Source organism: Chroicocephalus ridibundus, chromosome 1, assembly GCF_963924245.1.
Source record: "Chroicocephalus ridibundus chromosome 1, bChrRid1.1, whole genome shotgun sequence".
Taxonomy (NCBI): Eukaryota; Metazoa; Chordata; class Aves; order Charadriiformes; family Laridae; genus Chroicocephalus; species Chroicocephalus ridibundus.
The window spans coordinates 177,494,302-177,516,822 of NC_086284.1; the positions used below are offsets into that span (position 1 = coordinate 177,494,302).

The window sequence follows — 22,521 nt, forward strand, 5'->3', positions numbered from 1 at the left end:
AAGGAACCTTCTCAGCCTTAAATGTCTTGAATCCTTGCCCAATACCTTAATCATACACTGTAAAAGCTGTCCTCAGTCCCCACACGTAGCACTTTTGATTATTTTCCTTAGCATGAAATACCATCATTATTTCATTTTGTCAGACTTGGTAATAGTAAAAAGCAGCAAAAATTCCTAGAAGTAAAGATATTTTTTTTTAAACAAAAAGCATTGCATAATTCAAAAGTTCATTAAAAGTATTTTAAATAGTCTGGAAGCTCTCATTTTTCACTACTTAAGTACTAAGAAATCAATAGGGTTAACCACAACAGTAAAAACAACGGAATTTTCTGTAAACATGGATACCTATAATTTCCTTTTCATTTTTTTAGGGAATAAAGCCCATATCAAGAAAGTGCATTGCATTGAATTTACAGTCAACAAAGTCATGGGGCAACATTAATTTACACCACTACACAATGTGCCTTTTCCATCAGAAAAGAAAAGAAAGGCTAAATCCTTTATATTACTTTTAATGAAATAAACACCAGGAAAAGCTGGTTAAAAATGTTCCGGCTTTCACAGTCAACAATTATTTTGTACTTTGTGGCTGTCTGGATAGAATATATTTATTTATCAAAACAACAAAGTAAAATTAAACTCATTAGATGCAAACCACATTAATAAAAGAACATCATTGCAATGTCAAGCACTCAAAGTTTAATTGAGCCTCTTTCTGGGGCTTTGTGACACTCTCTGAGTCACTTATTTTTGGGGGGGAGCCATGCTTACCCAGTGCATAGGTTGGGTTTTTTTAAAAAGAATTTAAAGGGCCAACACCTCCTATTCTATAAATGCTCTAGCATTTATATACCATATAAAGTGCATTTTTAAAATAAAATTATAATTTTCATGGTGACATTTTTTCAAGATAAAAAATAAATCCACTGATTTTTTACACCTAATAATGGATCCTCATTTTTTTCCCCTCTTTTTTTTTCTTTAGAGCACATAGTATACTGTATGTTCCCATATACCCACGCGCAGTTCCCATTGAATTCCATTTTCCTGCCTTCCTGGCTCATTTCCCAACCAGTCCCCATTCTCTCCAGCTAGGATTACTGCTTGATGCTATGGCAGTATGTTGGCAGCTCTACATCTGCTGCTGTATCCAATTCCTTATTAAATCTGTCTTTTCTAGAGCTCTCTGCCAATTCTCACTCTTTTTGTCTGGTCAGTCCCAATTTCCCAGCCCACGTCCAGTTTTTATGTCCCTTCCCATTCTCCAGGTTGACCGTTAACCCATTGCCTTTGCCCACCAAGCCTCCGTTAACTCCCTCCTCATCCCAACGCTGACTGTTTTCCTCCCATACTGGTATTCTTCTGCCCACTGGGGTCCTAGCAGTGTCCCAGCTCTCATTGCTGGGGCTGGTTCCTTCCCATCACACAGAGGAGCTACCAAGAGCCACCACAGGCAACTCTTTTTCTGTCTTTTTCATCTCACAACACAAGTATATTGAGTAACTCCATGGGAATGCCAGAAGTTTATCATAGTCAGCCTTAGGAGTTTAGAGAACTTGAGCACACTCAGCAATGACCGCAAATACAGGTTGTACATCTTCAGCATTAACACATCTCTCTCTCTTCTGTGAATTCTGATGCTTTTTAAAAGGCTTATAATTTTGCTAATTCCATTGGATATTCACAGGGATGGCCACACACATATCCTGTTCAGAATAGGCAACTTTACTACTAGGCAGTAAAATCAACTCCACCAAAAAGGAAACTTTCCAATATGACACTTAGTTTTGTGTTGAGATCTTAATTGTGTTAAAAAAATCCTAGTTAGAAGCAAATATTTCTAAGGAGACAGCAGTTAGCCTTTGGGAGTCAGGCAAAGACGGATAACTCAATCAATAAGGTAAGTTTGGGTATGTTAATAAAGGTAACACTGAAACGTGATCCATGTTTCAACAAGAATTTTCAGGTTTTCTTAGAGATTTAAAACTTCTTTTTACAAGTCCCTTGGGGAGCCGAATGAACCTCTCTCACTTATTGGACGAACAGTGCATAATACTTTGCGTAATGAAATTAAGCAGCCTGAAATACATGTGAACATGACTAGTGAGACAAAATGCACCAGGAAAACCAAGCAGATGGCTTGAGCATGCTGGAACAGAGTAGCAAGGAGAGATCTGAATGTTTGGGGGTTTTGCAGGATACATACAGAAACACAAATATAATCTTTGCATTTCTGTATAATACTGCATCTGTCAGCACTTTGATGGTCTATGGATCACAAGTGAGAGCTTGCCAGAATACTAATAGTCTCTGTGGAAAACCTTTATGTATCTTCCATAGAGATGCAAAACACAAACAAAAGGGGGGTGGAGTTTCCTTTTGCATTTTGTGTCTTGGTTTTTTAATTGCATAAAAAGATACTTAAGCTAGTGGTACACTTTTAATGAACTACTCTTTCTCCACGAAGAGTCTGGTTCTCAGAGACCTCCCCAGCAGAATGAACATTTGGGGGAAAACAGAGAGAGAGAAAGAAGGTAGCAAGTATTAAAAGATGATGGGAAAAGGCTTTCTTATCAAGAAAGGTCAATGACCAACTTACAAAGGATGCTACCAGAAACACAGGAAGATGAAGAGAAATTCAGTTTTCGCTCATTGCTTTCTGGGAAAAAAAAAATAAATCTGTCCATAGAAAAGACTAACTTGTTCATTTCTGTAATTTGAGCTGAAACGAGGGTTACCAGGCAGCTTCTCCTCGAGAGGTATTTCTTGGCTGAAGGTATAATTCTACTCCACATGTAACACATACTGACACTGGCCATTTACATCTGCAAACTTATGGGATTGACCGCAGTTATGTTATAAAGAACAAGCAGATTCAGAAAGAAAAAGTATCAATCTGAGCAACTTTACAATGTCATCCTGCTGCCTTCTCTACCACAAATGATTGGGATAAAATGCCTTCAGATGTATATATTCTGACAGCTGAGATTTTTTTCCACTAGAAAACTTTATTTGGTGTTTTTGAAAGAAAATGGAGACACTCTCTGTGATTGCAATATAAGGACATCTTGTCAACAAAGTCGTTTTAACCAATGTTCAGAAGAACACCATTTAATTAATTTATCTGCACCTGTTGGTAAGTATAATAGTCTGTTCCACTGTTGATGCTAATGCTATACCTGCAGCCCACCTACCACATCTTTGACTATTACATACTCCTATTATTTAGTGCTCACAGTGCAATTTAGTAGTGCAGAATATTATTATTACCAAAACAAACTGCAGAGGTCCAAGATTCAGACATTCTTTAATCCCTTCAGCTAATTTTCAAAAATGTATCTCTGCACTGTGTGCATCAGTTTCCCTTTTTTAAAGTTCAGAATTTTTAGAATCATAGAAAGATACTGAATAATTTCATGGAGCATCCCTCCTCATCAAAAAAAAAGATTCAAAAACCACAAGACAAAAAACTTCTTTTAATTACTTTTTTTAATTCCAGAAGACAGTAATTATATTTCTTTTCTATTTTTTCACTAATTTCTGACTGCATTTTTATCTCCTGCACTAAACAAAAAACATTTCTTTCAGTCTGAAGCATGTTAAATTAATCTCCACTCTGTACCAAACACAGGAGTCTCTGAAAACCTGGCATCCGTAGACCAGCAAGATCTTCCAGTGAGCCTTGACCTAAATTTACCAGGTGACATATGTAGAGATTTGGATGATCTCTTCATTTTACTGCAAATGATTCATAATTACACTGCAGCATAATTTTTAAGCTTCAACTCAAGAAATGTTATAAAGTGTTTGTTACATAAGGAATGACCTTAAATGAGGACTGCAACACGCAGACATTATTCCAGCCCGTATTACTTGCATCAGGTCCCCCTCTGACCTTCCATTTTAAACCTTGGCCGCTATTCAAACTATCAGCAAAATCCAGCTCAGATCACTATCCCTGTAGCTTTCTAATACAACTTGTGTTAAATAGGAATACCTATCACAGTTCTAATAAAAACGTGGGGTTTATGATCTGAGTGCATTTTATTGCTGATCAAACGGCGTCTGCAAACACCCTGGTAACCATCTCTACCGATCTGTGTATGGGGTATCATACAATGTCCATACAGAGCAGGTATGCAATACAGTTTTGTGGGGAAAAGTATCAACTGACAATTTCTATCTTGTCACTGCTGTAAAAATGCTATTCTCCTTCTATAAAGTTGTTTGTAAATAAATTTAGTTGTAAAGCTGAGTTTCTGTGATCTTCTGCAATAATTTGTATCAAAACAGAGTGCTCCAACTGTATTTTTATATCATTTTAGAGTTCAGTATATTGTTGTATATAGGAAAACTAGCTACCATAAAGGAAGCTGGGTAGGAGCAAAGTGCAAAACAAACAGAACAAATCTTCTTTGTCCAATAGGTAGAAGATCTATAAAACGCTCAAAAACATATATTAGGGGGTACAAGGCATTTTTTAAAAGTTCCATGGGGAAACTCAACAAGAACTTGGAAGAGAGTCAGAGAAACCACACCAGGTTCAGGAAATCCCTTGAGCTGAAAACAGTCGGAGGCTGGGAATTTTCATGAAATGCGTGATATATTCTCACTCCATTCCTCTCTTCTCTGGAAATCTGCTATGGCTTGTTGGAAACAGGGTGCCAGCCTCTTAGGTCCCAGGCCGTAAGAATCCCCGGTCTAAATTCTTGGGACCATTCTTCTGTTCTAACGAGAGATGCTCTGAATTTGACCTATCTATGCTTTTGCCTAAGCAAAGGCAAGGAAACGGATGCCTTCGTATTCCAGGAATTAGTCAAAAACACTGCCTGATGCATTTGCATCACCCACTGATCCTTAGTATTGCATGTGAGTCCATTTCTACTGATCGAATTTGTATGGCTTAAACTTGGTATGTCCATGATCATCATTCCATTAGTAGTAGTGCCACTGTACCTAGAGTACAAGTACTTACGTCATCAAGAAAAATACATGATTCAAAAAACATGTATGAGAAAGTTTCACACTATACTACAAGTGAGATGTATTTGAACCATCCAGACAGTTATTCTGTAAGTAATTTGGGATTAAAATCTGCAAAAAAATTATTTCAACATGCCCACCTTTCCTGTTACTCAGAATGGTGAAGGAAAAAGGTAATAATAATAATAGTAAGTTTTAGATCAATTTTCTATCCTTACATAGCATATGCTAGTATGAGGCAGACAAGTGTAAACACAGAATCCAACAGGATGGTCTAAAAGCTAGGAGGAACTCTGCTTCATCTCACCTGGTGAAGCAAGTGCAGAACATAAAGTGACTGCAGTACAGTCACGTGAACACAAAGATTATAACCATCTGATCTGGTAATTGCAAATTTCAAATTCGTTCTTTCCCTGTATATTGTTTTAGGTATCCCTATGGTAGCATATATCTGGATATTTATAAAAAATTGACCTTACTGACATGTGGCCAACATCTTTGAGTTGCCACCCTCAAGAAAATGTGCCTGTCCTCACATGTCACTATTCAAGCGCCTATGTGTTTTCTAGTCTCTCTGGTCTCAGTAGGATACTTTTGACTTTCCTTTTGGGGATATTTTTCCCCAGGAGAATTTGGACTGAAATTCTTCTTCATCTATTAAATTTATACACAATTAATAAAGGAAATTCTGGTCTCTACTTCCTAATCAAAAGCAGCAAGCAATAAATACATGCAAACGCACACTTTAGTTTGCAGTAGCACAAAAGTATCACTCTTGTGACTTAACTGACAAAAGCCAGAAGAAGTATTTCCAGTACCACTCTATCTTATTGGTCTTTGTGGAAAATTCTGTGTACCTATCACCCCCTTACTTCCACTTCACTTATGTAAAGATGTTACTTTATGTAAAGATTCCTTTGCTTTAGCTACATCTCAGACCATTAACATTCATTTTTCTGCAAAGGCAGACTGTGACGGACATCTTGCTTTGCTATAAACTTTTTTCCTCCACATGAATGCTGAAGCATGCAATAAAAAGTAAGAATCAATAGTTCACTACAGAGTGAAAGCATCAATTTTATATGACTTCCTTATACTGTGCCAAGTCCTATCCTCAAACTCCCATTCTGACCTCTCTTACCAACCCAATTCCATACTGATCAACTCATTTACTTGCTACTAAGGAACAATTTCAAGCTTAAACTATGAGTGTGACCTTCAATTTATGAAAGACATCAAACAAAAGATCAATCTGATGGTATAGAAACTCACTGCTGAAGGAAGCTAAACAATTTTTTTTTTCATGCTACAAGTGACAATAAGCCAAACACATAAAACTAACAATCTGACAAAGAAAGGGTAAGTTTTTGAGGTTTTGTCTTCCAGATCTCTGCATTTGCCCAATTAGCAATTATTAAAGTCAACTGATGTGACCAGCTGACAACGTGTAATGCCAAATTAAGAGTTTAATGTTCTTTGCCGACATCCAGCTGATGTACAACGTGCCACTCTGTACCTAGAAAACTCGGCAAATCCTTCTTAAGATGACAAACCAGCCTTCACAAAGCCTTGCAATAGGAGCTCACAGTCTATCGAGATCATTACATTATCTCAGGTTGGACTCTCTTCAAAACAGAAGTTGATTAGTCAATTAGGTTGGAAAGAAGCCTTTTCCCCTACAAACAGCTTTGATGAGTTGGAGTTACCATTCTTCTCACACACGCAGAGGGAAAAAAAAAATCCACTTGGAAAGCATTGTTTCCCCAACTGCAACGTTTAAAGGGAAAGCTGCCATTTCCTCTGTCAAAGAACGTAAAAAAATGCTGTAGCCATAAAACCAGGAAAAAAAATATACAATCAAATTAGAAATCTCAAAAGGCATGAACTTATCACGTGCACTCAGGCAGAGCTCTCTCACAGCTAGGGATCAGATAAAGATTTTAATTAGCTCCCTTGAAAATTGGTGTTCGCATTTAGAACGGACGAAAAGTTCGGCATCACTTCTTTTTCATCCTCTATCCAGGAAGCTTCCTTGTCAGAATATACACTAAAACTCTACACCCAGGCGATGAATAGGTGCACACATAAAGCAGTCAAATCATGGTAAATTATGACAACGTGTCGTTTAAGAGTGGGAATGTTTCACATTTTAAGCTTGGAGTTCCTATTGCCCAAACAGGCAACAACACAGCTCAGATAACTATTTTTTACAGCTGCGTTTATTTGGGAGCAGGCAAACATGGGAACATCGCAGCCAACTCACAACAGTGAAACGCAGTTTTCAACAGGAATGATATAAATTACAACACATGTGAGATTTTAAAATTAGTTCAGACAAACAAATACACAGCAGTTAATTCTGCCTTGGCAGAGGAAGGAGTGCAAGGCCCACATACTTTTTCAATCTGCATCTTCTGTTTTTAACTGTCACATGTATTATATGCATATAGATTGATGAACATAAATATATGAATATCCAATTCATAATTCCAGACTAGCCAGGATGTGGTAAAGATACCATTTTTAATTATTTTGTCTTTGAAGTACTACTTTCCTAACTATAAGGAAATGCCTATAAAACACCTAAAGGAAAGGAAATTAGTCCCTATTGCCTCTGTGTGGATGTAGGTAAAATGCAGTTTTATAGTCTTTTAGTTTTCACCTTAACTAGACATTCTGAAAGACAAAGTGACCTTACTGAAGCTACTTTTATTCCTCTCAAGACTCAAAATAGAAAGTGAAGAAAATAACCAGATAGAAGTTTACTATTGCTTTTTCGCTGGAGTACCAAAAACAAGTTCATACTCGCTGATATAGTCCCCATGTGATGAGCAAAACGTCATGACCAACAGCTCCATACGCCTTCAAGCCATTACTTCAAAAATACCACTCCAAAAAAAATCCATTAAAAAGACATGAAAAGTGTACTTGGCTTTCTAAGGATTTCCTGAGGCTTGTCAATATTAGGTGATCAGGCTTAAAAGGTGTCAAGTAACGTGTCATAAAAAAAAAGTGTTTTCTGAGAACCTCCAACAGAACATTAAGCGATACAGAAGACCTTATCAGAGAAGTAATAACACAGTGCCACAAAAACTTAAAAAATACCCAAATGGCCATTGCCATAATCGGTTTATTAGACAACATTTGTATCAATATTACTTTTTTCCTTTGTTTTCAAATTTTCAATCAAATATTTTTATTTTTATTACAGATAAAAAGACACTACCATTTCATTTCTAATTGGCAGCTTTTTGGCTGTCTCTAAACAGTGGGATTCAGAGGGACTCTCAAGTTTCGGATATAGTGGTGGGTTGACCCTGGCCAAAAACTAAGCACCCACCAGCCACTCACTCCCCCTCCACTTCCCTGCATGGAGGAGAGAATTTGAAGAACAAAAGCAAGAAAAATTCATGGGTCGAGATAAAGGCAATTTAATAAGTCAAGGAAAAAAAGAGGGAGAAAGAATACACAGGTGGAGCAAAGGCAATCACTCCCTACCTCCCACCAGCAGCCCAATGCCCATGCAGTCTCCAAGCAACAACTACTTTGGAAAGACTACCCTGCATTTTTTATTGCTGAGCGTGACATTATAAGGTACAGAATAGCCCTTTGGTTGATTTGGGTCACCTGTCCTGGCTTGGCTATGTCCTCTCCCAGCCTCCTGCCCACCCCCAGCCTACTTGCTGGAGGCAGAGTAAGAGAAGGCCTTGATGCTGTGCAAGCACAAGGTGCTTATCAAACATCGGTGCATTATCAACACAGTTTTAGTCACTAATCTACATCAGCACCATACGAGCTGCAATGAAGAATGCTAGTTCCATCCCAGCCAGACCCAATACAGACACGCACCACAGTTCGTGTCTCGGTTTGCCAGGATGCAATCAAACTGCACGCAATGATCTCTCCCTATTTTCTTTCTCCTATCCTTTCCACCCTGGTTTTCAGGCAGACTAACGAACAGGCAACCAGGATCCCTGAAAGCACTAGTCATGCAGTCTAGATGTAGCTATTGAGGTCACAGTCCTCAAACTAGATGTCACCTCTGCTGCCACCAGGCTTATTTCCATCCCCTTGACGTTCCACTCTCCAAATTCCAGCACAAGAAAAAATACTTAACTGTCTCTGCTCCAGGTGGTATGTTATAACCTCTATAAACACCTCATGCCCGTAACCGTATGACCATCCTTCTCCCTCTTATTTTTTTGGTCTTTCTACTTTCTGCAATTTCTTCCCCTTAATTTACAGCCTGTCAAAGCTTGTCCAGTTCTTGACGATCTCATTATTGGTATATTTGACATCTCTCAGCTTCCTTCTACTCTATACATGTCTTCAATTTCTCTAAAAAATCCAACTAGCACTGTCACATTCTCTGTTGGTGTTTCCAAGCAATTTTGTGCTTGAATGGGAGTCATGCAGGTAAGAGCTTAATAGTGGCCCTTACTGATAGAAACGCAACTTCTAAAGTTTGTGATAATATATGTGGAAAAAAGATTAAAGAAATAATTCAAATAATTCTGATTTTCATACCATTTCAAAGTTTACTTCAGGAATATTGTAACATGGCAAAACGTAATTTCCAGTACAAAAGCTATACTGCATTGCATTCGGGAAAACAGACGGTTGACTCACTGCAATGTTGTCAGTCTATATTGAACTGAAACAAATTGAAGTAGTAATTCATAATACAATAGCATTCTCAGCAGTTGCACATGCTGTCCGGGCTATTTAAATATTCTATAAATAATTGCTCAGAAAGGCACAATTGACAGAGTGCATAGACTGGATGATGAATCATCAGGTAGTTTAAGTAAAATTTTGCTTGATTAACTGTTTTGTTTTCAAACCACCTGCACCGTATTGTCTGATGTACCAGGACAGACCAAATTGTTCTCAGTCTTTTTCCGAAAACCAGACAAGCTTACAAATGATAAGTTTTATTGTATTATGAGATTGATGCCAAACTGAAGAGCTGTGTATTGTGTGGTTCCAATTATCTATTTTTTTGGCCAAGGATTTAATATCAGCCATTGTTACAGATGAAACTAATCCAGATTTATCAGACCTCTAATAGCTTTGTGTCATATGGAAGCAATTTTACTTTTTGTCTTCTCATCTTCAAAATACATTTATTAGTCCTCTTGAAATGTAATTTTTCAGTTGAATTTTTTTTTGGTCAGCTGGCAACCAAATAGATTACAGCTAGAATATTTTTAGACTGAGGCATAAATGAACAGAGCCCTTTGATTTGAGTCAAAGCATGTCTGACTTCCATCCCTGTAAATGTTGCCAGTGCATGCACTTCTTTGTTTAGACCAGTGGATGAGGTGTTTAGGTGCCCCAAGATGCACAAAAGCACCTAATAGAGTTTATAAAAGCATCTAAATGAGTAAGCACCTTATTTCCACGAACTTTCATGGGAGTCAGGCACCCATTATGCTTAGTTGCTTCAGTAAAACCTAATATGTTTCCCTTTATCTTTAGCCACCTCCAAATATTTCTTAACAATATCCTTAATAACGTCAATCAGAAAACTCTTTTTCCAGAAGGTAACCATCAAAATGTAACAGTCAAAGCAATATAGCAAACCTTAAAATCAGGGAATAAAAAAATCTGTTAGCTTTATCTTTTGACAAAAATAAGATCTTAGGTATCAGTTTCATCACCAGGTTCTGTAATTGCAAGGTCACTCTTCCTGGCATATAGGCAGTTTTAGAATACTACGTTTATACAATGTATTACTATATAACGTTTACAATATACCAAGTTCTTCCTTCATCTTCAAGTGATTTCAGTTTTTGTCTCACTCTTAATTAAGTTACAAATGAACCATATAGAAGATGACTTTTTACTATCACTGTATTGTAGATTTATGTGATTGTTGACATAAAACGACACTAATGAACTTGCTAACCACCTGGTCTCACATGTTCATTTAAGAAATTAAGGACCTAAATGAATCTTTTTTTAACCATTTCTCTACTTGCTGGCGGGCTGATTTTGGGGAGGAGGGAACTGCTTACTTCATCTTACGTGCATTTATAGGATCCCAGATCCTTCTCCACCACATTTTCCCCAGGCAACGAATATTCATTCCTTTTTCAACTGAATCCTGAGGTTCAGCTAAGATCAGAGTTTCAGTGTGCTGGGAACTGTGCAATTATGCAATTAAAAGAAAGAAAAACATTATAGCAATAAACCAGAGTTTAAAAATGCTCTTGACATATTGGCATTGAAGAGTCAGGACATAGCACCTGGTTACTTTCGAAATTTGCCACATCTAAGTAGAAGTCCCTTTTCTGTTGGAAAATATACAATAATTCCTACCCAGCAGAGACAGTTCAGTAAGAACATTAGAACAGAGAATCTAAGCTATAAACTCTCATCTGACTGAAGGTGTAAAGATAAAACATAAAGAACACCTGAGAAAAAAATTTACTCATTTTTAACATTGGGAGAAGCTTAAGAAAGAGTGTATTTATCTGTGTATTTTGTACACAAAAAGGAAGCAAAACATGAGTCTTAATAAGCACATAAAGCTTTTTCTTAACTCCTCAAAATGGTATTTCAAGAAATAATGTTCACTGATACATTAAAATTCTGTTTATGGAAGATTAGCAGAAAAGAACAATATTTCAACTTCTGCTGTACGCTACTTAGAATTGCTCTTGGTATTATATCCTTTTATCTACTACAGGAGCATGCAAAACTATATTCACCTCAAATGACACATCTGATTGACTCACCTCGGAGGCTATTTTAAGGCGTAGATGCTAGCACATCAAATGGGACGAGCCTAGAGCAAAGAGACGCGAGGCCAAGTTCTGCTACTATTTCAGGCTGTCTCTTGTGGAGGATTTAGGTGTCAGTTATGAACATCATAGAAATGCTTTATGTTTTCCACAATCACTATTGATTAATTATGACCTACATTAGCATTCAAACAACCTCAGCAATAAGACCCCGTAAGACTGTAGACAGTCATTTCAGGTGAATTACTGGTATGATCCTACAGAATGCCAGTAAATAAAGAGATCATCTCACCACAATAATTACAGAGGCAGTAGAAAAACAAACAAACAAAACAGTATAGCAGTGACATATTAGCTAGTGACAATGTCATGTTTATGTAGAGTTTATTTTTAAATGCATCAGTTTGAAAATATTGAACCCTTCTCTTACAGCTATTCTAATATATGCCACTCAGCTCATGAAATTAAGAATTTATAACATGATCCATCTGCTGTCTTGGATATACTTGTATCCATCACTATTTCTCCATGTGTTTGTGTATTCTTCGAAACCCATGCTCAGAACAAAACTAATATTACGGGAATTGAACATCTCAGGGTAGGATGTTCCACCTTCATTTACATGGCAGAGGACACTGATGTCCAACAAGCTGTGCTGGAGAAGAGGGCTTTGTGCTGCCACAAAAGCTCTTTGCAGCAGGTAACAGTGGAAGCTTTCGTAGAGTCGCGACTAGAGTAAGCATTACTCTGACTAACAAACTGCTGACAGTAATTAAAAATGACCCAATTATTTCTGAAAAAAAAAAAAGCTCTTAATTTAAAGGTGAAATATATAGATGGGAGGAGAAAAAGAGCAAAATGATCAATGTACGAAAATTCAATAGCATTTTACTTGAAAATAGGAAAACTGAATACCAGTCTTCATTGTCTTTCAATGAAAGAACATAACAAAACAAGCTATTGTAATTGTTTTTTAACAACAGTTCTTTCCATAAATAGCATTTATATTTTAATTACATTGTTAAAGCTGTGCAAATTTATTTTGTTAGATATAGTTTCTTTACAATCATTCTCAATATTACTCATTAAACTGGTGTGCCATTGAGGTAAAAGAGTATTTTTATCCTATTCCTGTAAATCATTTAAACATCTATATAGTTCTTTAGCGCTGATTTAACTAGTGCTGAAAATCTAGTCAGACGAGCATCGTCACCCCTTTCACCTAAATCTAATATCTCCATTGATTTATGAGAGAACACATTTGTGTAAGAGTCCCATCTAGACCCATCCAGCTAGAAACCTTGGGAACTTATTTGTTGTGCAAGGTTTTTCCCCCCATATAGCTTAACTAGCCCTTAGAAGGATTCTTCGAATACTTAAAATCACGACAGCAACAAATCACTTACAGAGAATACATTCTCCTAATAAAAATAATATTAAAAGCTCGCAAATAACAGAAGCTCTGACACCAGATTTCACAGCTGTCGTTCACTGGAGAGTCTTCATTAGTTGTTTTTTGTTACAAATGAAATTTCTGAGGAGAAAATAGCTGAGAACAAAACCAAAGTTTACAAGGAATGGAGCCACATTTCCTGAGTCCCCCCAATGGTGCAGAGGCCACTAAAATTTCAGAAAGCAAACAGTGGTTCCTGTCTCTAATTTTAGAACCTCAACCCACAGTGTCTGTAAAGAACAGTACTAATTAAAGCAGTCAGTAGTACTTTTAACCTAGCTAAACCCTATTAAGCACAAAGAAATGAGCTCTTTAACCCTGGCTATGATCAAAACTGAGCTAATAGTTATTCATTCTTTAAAATTGATTTTTTGGGACTTGTACCCCATTTCACTGTTACATCCATCTGCTGCCTCTTGTCTTAAACTGGACTCATATGCCAGTGGTGTCTTTGTCATTAGATACACTGAACACCCCCCCACATGATGGATTTACATTTCTTGACTAGGTGTTAGAGCAGTCCCACAGTAGAATTTGGTGGAAGCTTCATCAGGTGCTCCAACAAGCAAATAAGCACAGAAGTTAAGCTTCTGTTTCAAAGTTTTCATCCACTTATTTCCCAAAACATAGGATGTTTGGCACTGTCTGTAAGATTAGACTCCCAGTTTCATTAAAACTTACTGAACTGTTTTCTACCACTCAAGAAGGCACAGAAGTGTCTCACCTCAGTAATTGCCCAGAAGCTGTATGTCTATCACAGTTCCTTCACTTTTGCTTGGAGGAATGAGCTGGTACTTCAAAGGGGATGAAGAGGCACAGTGATGGATTGCAGTTCTGAGCAAGTTAAGGACTGTACTAAATTACACCAGATTTCCAGGCACAACAAGGAGCCAGCAGAGCTTTTTTGAAAGCTTGGCCACCTCTGTTCTAAAACATATACCCACATCCTGCCCTCTTGTAGTAGACATTATTCAACAGAAATTAGGCAAATGCATGCGCGCACACACGCTCATGCACACGAGCCGTCAGCAATCCAAATGACCCATGACACTTTCATGTTCCCTTTCTTGGCCATGCAGATGCAATTAAACAACATTGTTCCCCAGAGTGCGGTATGTTGTTATTGGTATCATCAATATCTCAGTTCAGACACCAGGTTGCAAATAAATCAAGACCATGTTCCTTTACATACCATTAAATAATTAATAGAAATAAGTCATACATAGCTAAAAAAAAAAAAAAGAAAAAGAAAAAGAAAAAAAATAGAAAGGAAACCTCAAAAGAAACCCTATGATCTCTTGAGATAAGTAGTTCTGAGCTATGCTCTGCATTACTAAATTAATATACTGAAGAGTTCTAACGCTAGCATCTATTATCAAAATCCATGCAAAAGGAGCCAGAATTTTTCTTGGTACTGAATACCATCAGAAATTAAAACTAGTTCTTTTCTGAAAAAACAAGCTGAATTACATTGTTGACCCAGAATCTGGCAAGTAATGCAACACATTCTGGAGTACCTGAATTATTCGTAAGCTTGAAAAATACTGTACTCCTTCCAAAAGGCAAAAAAGACCTCCACTAATAATCATATCATACAGACAAAGGATGTCAAGAAAGTTAACAGAAGTTACTCTAACATTTTTGGTGGGTAAACAAAAAAACTAAATACAAATTAAACTTCAACATCTCACTCTTTTTTTTCCTTTCAACCTTTTTGATTTAACCCGAACATGGCCAATATCATACACTGCCACTTTCTTCTCTCAGTTGAACGAATTAGGACAATGTATTAGTACACTGTATTACTTTGCATCAGTCTTCTATTTTGCTGTATCACTGAAGCTGTGATTGCCACCAGTGAGCGTACATCTTTCTCCTCCAGGCTCAAAATGCTTTTACTCTTCCTTTTTCCACCTTGCCCTTTCACCTGGCTTTGAGTGAGAAATTTCAGTCATCACTCATCGCAGAGGACTCAGTTCTACCCCACTGAAACACCTAAACCCCAGGACCTGCCCCGCTCTCTCTTCCTCTTTACTTTCTGTGCCTGCCCAGCAATGGCTTTCCTCATCGCTTTTTTCTTTTCCTCTATTCTCTTGCATTCATTTCTGCTCTCTGTGTTCAACTTCTAAGTTTTCATTCCGGAGTGCTTTGTTTCTTCCTTATTGATTTCACAAATTCAGCTTGGCTTTAAGGAACAGTCTCCCAACTACCATCTGACTGGCATTTTCCATTTCCCCCTTTCAGTCTTCCTAAACCCCACTTAATCTGAACAATAACTCGACTTAACCAACAAAAGAGAAGCCAATGCCTTCTTCTAACACAGATCGTAAAATGAAATTTTAAACCTATTATTTCATTTTATTTGCACAGGTTAGGCTAGGTTAAAACCCGAGCAAATAAATTATGCTGCTCCTTTGAATATCTGCCTAAGCCTACGTATATGCAGTGTATTGTAAGTAAAAAGTTACGTCAAAGTTTGTGTATGGATGTAAGAACAAAAATTCAGAGGGTCCTGCTGTTTGATTTAAGTGTGGTTTATTACTCAAAATATCTGTTCTTTGTATTACCTCCCCCCCCCACATATATACAAGAGGTGGAATTAGCAATACATAAATACACTAAACTTGTTCCCATGGTGGTTGAAGTAGACGAAGATAAAAACTCCGCACTCAAGTAAAAACAAATAGTAAAAGATTTTTCACTTATATGAATAAAATACAAACATGAAAAATGAGAAAGGGATCACAATGGAGCAAGGACGGTGCAGAATTTAGGATTATGCTGAAAATACTGAATGCAGGGATGAATATAAGGTAGACAACAAAAGCGAAGATTAGACATCATCAGTTATGTTAATTATGCAACTCAGAAAGAATAAAAGCTCAAGAAGAGTAAATTGAGGGTGACAGGACAGCCTCCAGCCCAAATTCTGAAAGAACAGGAATATGATATTTCAGGTAGCAAGATCCCTATCCTGTCCTATAGACATAGCAGAAAGTAGAATAGCATAGAGCAGGAGAGTAGGAGAGGAGAAAGCAATCTGAGCAACAGATGGTCCGTAAACCTGATTTCAATACACTTTTCAATAACGTGTGTATTTTTAGAGGAATTTTTCCAAGGAAGTATATTTAAAAACACGCAGGTCAAGGGAGGATGAGAAGGTACATCACTTCAATAGCTTTCTTTGAGGTTCTGGGGTTTATAAGACATTGGCAATGTGAGAGACCTCGCATACCTGAAGTTCAGAAATGCATTTTTCATATGCTACCACGTGGGAAATCATTACTTAGTTTAGAGGAAATTAGGATTAATATCAGAAATATTAGGTCAATAAGAAACTAACTGAAGGGAAAATGAAAGTGCTTAGCGTAGAAAAGTTGCAGGAGAGAGGGAAACTATTAAGAGAGCTCCTCAATGATTCAGTCTTGGGAGAAATCTTGCTATAACCTTGGCCAAAGTATCAGTACTATACTAGTGAATTCTTATGATAATTCATTTTCAGGGAGATAATCAATACCGAGGAGCATTAGGACATCTATATGCAAAGAACTTGATGGCCTTGAGAACATGAATAATAGAAATGAAATAAAAATCTATCACACATATGGCAAGGCCATCCCTCTAAGGACTAATAAAAACATTTCTTCCATAAGTCATACGTTCACCAGTTGAAAATGAGCGAGGTGGAAAAGGATCAGTCATAGGATTTAAGTATGAGTTGCTAGTGTTATACAGACAATGCAAGTCTAAGCCGCACCAAAAAAGATTTTTCAGGAGAGCTATTGTACAAGATGTGGGGGAAATCTAATCATCGGCATCTCTAATATGCCATAGAATCCTGTTCACTCATGTTAAGGAATGATAAGCTTAAATTGGAAGAGGTGCAGGAAAGAAGTGCCAACATGATCAGAGAAATGGAAAATCTATCTGACAAAAAGAGACTAAAAATGCTTAAGCATAGCTGGTCTGGTGAAACGGAAGCTGAGAGAAAAAATGCCAGGGAACTGAAGAGTGAAGGAGAAAAAAAAAATTATTCAGTCTAGGGGCCACAGCTGGCACAAGAAAGAATGAATCTAAGATGGCCATGAATAAAGTTGGGCCGTAAATTACGAAATACAAAAAGTCTAAACATTAGAACAATGATAATCTGGAACAGCCTTGAAATAGCAGAAAGGGATGCAGCTCCCATCTCCTCCCCAGACCAACCACCAGCTGCACCGTGCTTTACAAGCTCAAAAGGTAGACCAGTACGAAGTGCTACTTCCAACAGTAAGGAGCTGGAGTTACCAATCAAAGAGATCCCTGCCTATCTTACATTTCCAAAATTCTTTAAACAGCAACTAGCATTTTTCATGAGCGGCTATATTTGTTTACAGTATGATACACTGTTTTTCCATAGACTAACGGTGCTAATTAAAACAATCTATTTAACTTTTTCAGGAATTCACTACTGCATGCCTCGGAGACAACTGTGATCTTTCCACTCCAACTACATTTTATTACGGAACTGTTAAGTGACGTTTTCATATACTTGAATATCAACCCTGCCTTAAATAAAGCAAAATACCTAGAAAACCACCATCCAGTACCAGCCATGAAGAATTCAATATCTCAGATCGCAAACGTATAACTTACCCTCCTCTCAATATATATACGTTCCTACTTGTTTAAAGACATAAAACAGTGCAGGCATAATAACTTTGCTTTGGTTTTTTACATAATTATTCAGCCATAGTATAAAAGATGCACTTAGTTGATGCAGTCTGAATGAATAGAGGGAAAAAAGAGCTTTCCTAACGCCACAGCGTATCTGTGCCGCTCTTTCTTTAACAGCCACTTTCCAGAACAGGCTCACACGTGCCATTTATTCCTAAGGAGGTAAGAACTGACAAAAGTCAAGTATTTATTTTTTGAAAAGAAAGAGTCTAATCTAACTAGATACATGAATTTAGACAGTTCAATCATCATAGACCCTTGTGAAGGGATATTTAAAGAGCAGTAACCTTTTCATTTGTCTGAACAGAAATGACTGAGGAACAAGGAGGAATAAGTGTCATCGAGACCTTGGCAGTCCTTTCTTTTATGATAAGGTCAGGACTCTTTATTGGACCAAATGAAGAGCCAAGAACTGGCTGGGAAAGCCATCGTAGGAGATGCTTGATAAAGAATTTTGCAAGGTAAGTTACTAATACAGCTGTTGACTGAACAGCATCCTGGCTAATCGTCCCCAGCTCGGCGTCTGGGCTATTACAGGACAGTACACTTCCCCATCCTGTATGTTTTGCATTGCCATATCTTTGGACCTCTTACCAGCTCATGCTGCTCACAGCCCCAGGCACCTGACTGCAAGGGATGTAAACAGTTCCCAAAATTAGTTTGCAAATTCATAGACTATCATTAGACATCATTCTATTAAGTGAACTGTACACTTCTCAGCACAAGCCCATGCCTTAGATTTGGTTGCCTACTGCAATGGTTGCTTTTTTTATTCATGAGTTATTTAAACTTTATTTTCAGTACATCCATAATAAACCACCTATATCAAAACACGGATGGTGAGAAAATATACCATTAGCAGTAGTGAAAATTAGAGCTTGTTTCGACCCTAGCATAATGTAAATGAGGAAGGGCAACATTAATTGCAACATCGTAGAATCATAGAATACGAGGTTGGATGGGACCACAAGGATCATCTTGTCCAACCTTTCTCAGCAAAAGCACAATCTAAACAAGATAGCCCTGTTCCCTGTCCGTACGAATCTTAAAGGTGTCCAGTGATGGGGAATCCACCACTTCCCTGGAGAGATTATGCTAATGGATGATTGTTCTCACTGTAAAAATTTTCCTTTTGTGTCCAATCAGAATCTCCCCAGGAGTAACTTGTAACCATTACCCCTTGTCTTTTCTTTCCTTGTAAAAAGGGAGTCTCCTTCTTCTTTGTAACCACACTTAATTACTGGAATGTGGTGATAAGGTCTCCCCTAAGCCTTCTTTTCTCAAGGCTGAACAAAACATTGGACATTGTCTCAACCTCTCCTCACACAGCAGGCGTCCCAGTCCTTCAGTCATCTTGGTGGCCCTTCTCTGGATCCTCTCCAACCTGTCCACATCTTTTTTGTATAGCGGGGACCAAAACTGAACACAGTATTCCAGGTGTGGCCTGACAAGCGCTGAGTAGAGAGGGATAATGACTTCTTTATCTCTGATGGTGATGCCCTTGTTGATGCAACCCATCATCCTGTTGGCTTTCTTTGCCACAGTGGCACACTGTTCACTCATATTGAGCTTGTTGTCTGCTAGGACCCCCAGGTCCCTTTCTACAGAGCTGCTCCCCAGCAAGAAGATCCCAGCCTGTGCTGCACTCCTGGGTTATGTTTTTCCAGGTGCAAGACCCTACAGTTGTCCTTGTTGAACTTCATAAGGTTCTTGTTAGCCCACTCTTCCAGCCTATCCAGGTCTTCCTGCAGGGTGGCTGTCTCTCTCTTCCGAAGTGTCCACTTCCCAATTCAGTTTGCTGTCATGAGCAAACTTCATCACGGTACTCTTGATCCCATCATCCAGATCACTTATGAAGATATTAAACAGCATTGGGCCCAGTATCAATCCCTGGGGGACCCCATGTGTGACAGGTTGCCAGTATGAAATGGAGCTATTTACCACCACCCTCTGGGCACAGCCTGGCAGCCAGTTCCCCACCCACTGCACAGACCGCTTGTCTAGGCCATAACGTATCAGTTTCAGAGGAGCTGTGGGGAACCATAACAAAAGCCTTGGAGAAATCCGGGTAGACTGGATATCCAGTCTATTATCTATTACCTATCTATTATCTCTCTACCCAGTCTAATATCCACTGCTCGTCCCACATCAACCAAGCAGAGATCCAACATCAGAGATCCACTATTTGTGCACAAATACAAAAGAACGAATAAACAACTATGTAGAAAGAGTTTCATTCAGAAAACAATTATCTGGTTGACTATACAGAAGTATACTCTGCCTCCAATACTGCCCTGCAACCAACAGGCATTCAACCTTGCGCCTCTGTTATTCGTATGACAGTTATTTTCCAGTATTTCCTGACTGTAGTGAAGTTACGTAGGATTTATAAGTGCTCAGGGATAAAAGAATACAGCTCCGTGCCTCCAGCTCAACCTGCTCTGAATAAAACGTTGTTCGCCCTCTTTTATCACAAAAACTTGCAAAAACTATTTGGACTTGGCTTACAGACGCATCCATGCTACAGAGCTTCACGTAGGTTTAGGATGCGTGCGCTGGGTTTAATGAAAGACATTCTGGCTCTAGCAGGGGTCAAGGAAACGTATTAAGAGCTACACTACAGTCGCTGTGCTACCTGTGAAGGGAGAGCTATAAACGCTTCTGTTTACGCTCAATTGGCTTCATTTCTCCTACCCAAGACACGGTCTGCTCCGTGCCCATTGACACAAGTGGTGTCATGGGATGTGTTGCTGTACTTTTGCACCATCTAAGTGCAAAACTTACCATCATTCCCCATTTCTCTCCCACCCTTGGGATTTTCTGCACCAGTCTAGGCAGAATCTGAAAAATTATCATTTTCGTGAGCTCGTTTGAGAGCTAAAAAGTACAGAGGGTACTTTTAAAACACGGAGCCCTCCAGAATCCACTTTCTGTTCGTTCATTTTTTCAGTATTCGCTCTGAACACTACCTTCAAGGTAATTCACATCTCATCACCAGCCATCTTGAATAGCTGGCTTGCAAGTGCAATACATGACTTTGATCCTGGATCCCTAGAAATGCAGAATCATTAAAAAAAATCACTTTGATAACTGAACCCCAAATTTACATTTAAATGAGATATTACTTGAAAAAATAACCATTTTGTGTTACTCTAAAACTATTAAAATGTTCGGTTTTAGACCCTGCCTTGTTTTATGTAGCTCTTGAGTATTGACTTTGATCAGTCCTCAGCTGTTCCATTATTAAAATCTGCTATTTCATCTGCAGAATTTACACTTGTTTAGTACTGCAGTTTCATCCAGATCTCTTAAATAAACTTTAAAAAAAAGGTGCTGGATAAATATAATCTTAGGCACAATATACTGCTCAGAGATTTCCCTAGAAATCCTTAGGTTGGAATTGCTGAGCACAATGACTGGAGAACTGCATTTACTTCTGTTATCACTTAAGTGTTCTCTCTTATTTCTGGCACTTTCTAATCAGCTAATTGGTTTCATCCTTGTTGGGCTCTGCAAAAGCAATCTACATAGGGACACAGAAGTGCTGGAGCATGTCCAGAGGAGAGCTACCAGGCTGGTGAGGGGTCTGGAGACCAGGTCATGTGAGGAGAGGCTGAGGGAGCTGGGCATGTTTAGCTTGGAGAAGAGGAGGCTGAGGGGAGACCTCATTGCCCTCTACAGCCACCTGAAAGGAGGTTGGAGAGAGGGCGGCGTTGGCCTCTTCTCCCAGGTAAAAAATGACAGGACCAGAGGAAATGGTCTGAAGTTGGGGCAGGGGAGGTTTAGGTTAGATATTAGGAAGAATTACTTTACTGAAAGAGTGGTCAGGCACTGGAACAGCCTGCCCAGGGAGGTGGTTGAGTCACCATCCCTAGAGGTGTTTAAGAAACATCTAGATGGGGCACTTCAGGGCACGCAGAGATTGTAGGTTGTGTGGTTGGACTTGATGATCTCAAAGGTCCTTTCCAACCATGAAGATTCTATGATTCTATACATAGCAAACTATCCAAAGGGAGCAGTTGGTCGCATAATGTTACTGCACATCGCTTCACCTCCTGAACGAGATTTATCTCCCTGATCCAATCTGTCATATGATTTTTATGATTTTGGGCAAAAAAAAAATAATTTTTTTTTTTCACTAAAAAAGATGTGTAAATCTTAAATGTAGAACAATTTCCAGTGAGTGTGGAAACACTGCAAATATGTTGAGTACTCACATTTATCTTAGGATGGTGGGAAACTAATTTGTTTCCTTCCTGAGCCCGTTAAATAGATGATGTTGTTATCTCAGGTGACATGTCAGCAGAAAGCTAACATGCAGTAGAGGCAGTACACAATACTAATGAAACACTCCAGAGGCAAACCTGGTATATGCTGTCACTAATTCAAAGTTTATGGTAGGTTTTCTTATCAGAGAAGCCACCTTTTCCAATTTCTCTTTCTCTACTGGCTTTATCCATATTAAGCTCAAAGGAACAAGAAAGCTCTTGGACATGGCTTGCTGAATATTGGCATGATTAATACCTGCTCCCTGACAGCTGTTTGAATTGAGGTATTCTCTCATTGTAAACAGCCTGGACTGTGTTAATACTGAGGTTTGGCTTTTGAGGAAGGACTTCT

General features: G+C 38.3%; 1 protein-coding gene across 3 annotated transcripts in view; it reads right to left on the reverse strand.

The window, feature by feature from the left end:
- Positions 1–22,521, reverse strand: part of SYT1 (synaptotagmin 1) — a 361,382-nt gene that overhangs the window by 278,036 nt on the left and 60,825 nt on the right. The window lies entirely within an intron of this gene.